Source organism: Mustela erminea, chromosome 17 (assembly GCF_009829155.1).
Source record: "Mustela erminea isolate mMusErm1 chromosome 17, mMusErm1.Pri, whole genome shotgun sequence".
Taxonomy (NCBI): domain Eukaryota; kingdom Metazoa; phylum Chordata; class Mammalia; order Carnivora; family Mustelidae; genus Mustela; species Mustela erminea.
Window position 1 is genome coordinate 49,804,968 of NC_045630.1, and position 2,673 is coordinate 49,807,640.

The window sequence follows — 2,673 nt, forward strand, 5'->3', positions numbered from 1 at the left end:
TTTCAGTTCAGGTCATGATCTCGGGGTGGAGGGACTGAGGCCTACTTTCGGTTCCACGCTGGGCATGGAGCCTGCTTTAGATGCTCTCTCTCCTTCTCCCTCTGCCCCTATCTACCCCCCTGCATGGGCTCTTTCTCTAGAAATTAATTAACTAACTAACTAACTAACTAACTAACTAACGTGTATGTGGGTTTATTTCTGGGCTGCCTATTCTATTCCATTGATCTGCGTGTCTGTTTTTAGTCCATTACCATACTGTTTTAATTCTTATAGTTTTGTAATGTAGTTTGAAATCAGGGAATATGGCTTCTCTCCACAGAGACTGGTGTGGGTCCATAGAAATGGTTGGTGGATTCTTGATGGGAAGACTTGGTGAGCACATGTCTTTCCAGAGCTCAGGGGTAAGAATGCTGTAGGTCTTGGATATGACATTAAAGGTGTCCTTTGTGAAGTCATACAGGGTAGTGGTACAGCCCCTGGACAAGGTGTGGCAGTCGTTGATGCTGGCCATCTCAGGCAAAGTGGCCTAGATGATGACAGTGCCTTGGGTTGGGGAGGGGGTGGTGGTGCAGGGCACCGGCACAGAGCCACAGGGGCAGGTCTCCTTGCAAGCGATGGTATGGGGCTTGCTGATCTCGTTCACCCAGTAGCCTTACTACACAGGATGATGGAGAGTGTAGCCAGATGTTGGCACCACGGATGGCAATGACTACCTCCGGGGAACACTTTACTCCCAGAACAGCATGTCCATTGCAAATGTCTTGATCCTGGCCCACTGGCCAGCACAGGTCTGCTTTTACACTGGCATAATCTTCAACACCTGTGGAGTTATTCTTAGAAAATGTATTATAAACCCTCAGGGGTGACTAAGGAAGCAGCTGAAACAGAATCAGCGTTCCTGTTCTCCAGGTGTTGAATGCAATGGTCTGGAAGGAATAGGATCTCATCATCTCCTGGGGGCAAGGCAGAGATGAGGAGCTATGAAGGAAACTAACCCTTGGGCAGAAGCTAACATACATCCTGTTCCTCCTTTATCCCATAACCCCCTCCTTCATTGTCCCCGGATAGGGGAGTGTGCAGGCCTGCTTTCGGGCTTCAAGATAATTGTTATCTCTTTGTATTCCTTCCCCATACTTTGATACATCCGTCCTTGCTTTGCTGATTAAAAAACAAACAAAAATAGACTCAAAATGGATGAAGGACCTCAATGTGCGAAAGGAATCCATCAAAATCCTTGAGGAGAACACAGGCAGCAACCTCTTCGACCTCAGCTGCAGCAACAACTTCCTAGGAACAACGCCAAAGGCAAGGGAAGCAAGGGCAAAAATGAATTATTGGGATTTCATCAAGATCAAAAGCTTTTGCACAGCAAAGGAAACAGTTAACAAAATCAAAAGACAACTGACAGAATGGGAGAAGATATTTGCAAACGACGTATCAGATAAAGGACTAGTGTCCAGAATCTATAAAGAACTTAGCAAACTCAACACCCAAAGAACAAATAATCCGATCAAGAAATGGGCAGAGGACATGAACAGACATTTCTGCAAAAAAGACATCCAGATGGCCAACAGACACATGAAAAAGTGCTCCATATCACTCGGCATCAGGGAAATACAAATCAAAACCACAATGAGATATCACCTCACACCAGTCAGAATGGCTAAAATCAACAAGTCAGGAAGTGACAGATGCTGGCGAGGATGCGGAGAAAGGAGAACCCTCCTACACTGTTGGTGGGAATGCAAGCTGGTGCAGCCACTCTGGAAAACAGCATGGAGGTTCCTCAAAATCTTGAAAATAGAACTGCCCTATGACCCAGCAATTGCACTATTGGGTATTTACCCTAAAGATACAAATGTAGTGATCCAAAGGGGCATGTGCACCCGAATGTTTATAGCAGCAATGTCCACAATAGCCAAACTATGGAAAGAACCTAGATGTCCATCAACAGATGAATGGATCAAGAAGATGTGGTATATATACACAATGGAATACTATGCAGCCATCAAAAGAAATGAAATCTTGCCATTTGCGACAACATGGATGGAACTAGAGCGTATCATGCTTAGCGAAATAAGTCAAGCAGAGAAAGACAACTATCATATGATCTCCCTGATATGAGGAAGTGGTGATGCAACATGGGGGCTTAAGTGGGTAGGAGAAGAATCAATGAAACAAGATGGGATTGGGAGGGAGACAAACCATAAGTGACTCTTAATCTCACAAAACAAACTGAGGGTTGCTGGGGGGAGGGGGTTTGGGAGAAGGGGGTGGGATTATGGACATTGGGGAGGGTATGTGCTTTGGTGAGTGCTGTGAAGCGTGTAAACCTGGTGATTCACAGACCTGTACCCCTGGGGATAAAAATATATGTTTATAAAAAATAAAAAATTAAAAACAAACAAACAAACAAACAAACCAAAAACCTAAAGAAAAGCTATGCACAGAATTCAGGGGCAGCTACTCTCCCTTGTAGAGGCAGCCCTGCACCACCCCTCAGATGGGTGTCCGAGAGCATTATTTCTATGCATAACGACAAAAACTTCATCCTTGAGGGATACCTGGGGAAAAAGGCAAAGATCTCAAAATCCTTGATGGGCAAGAAGAAGAGCTAAATCCCCTCCACAGACTTGATCTTCCTGTCCTTGACGGAGCAGCCCAGTTTGGGGA

General features: G+C 45.2%; 1 pseudogene; it reads right to left on the minus strand.

Annotated features, from left to right (window-relative positions):
- Positions 1-291: 291 nt before the first annotated feature.
- LOC116575936 lies at positions 292-808 on the minus strand (annotated as a pseudogene).
- Positions 809-2,673: the final 1,865 nt, after the last annotated feature.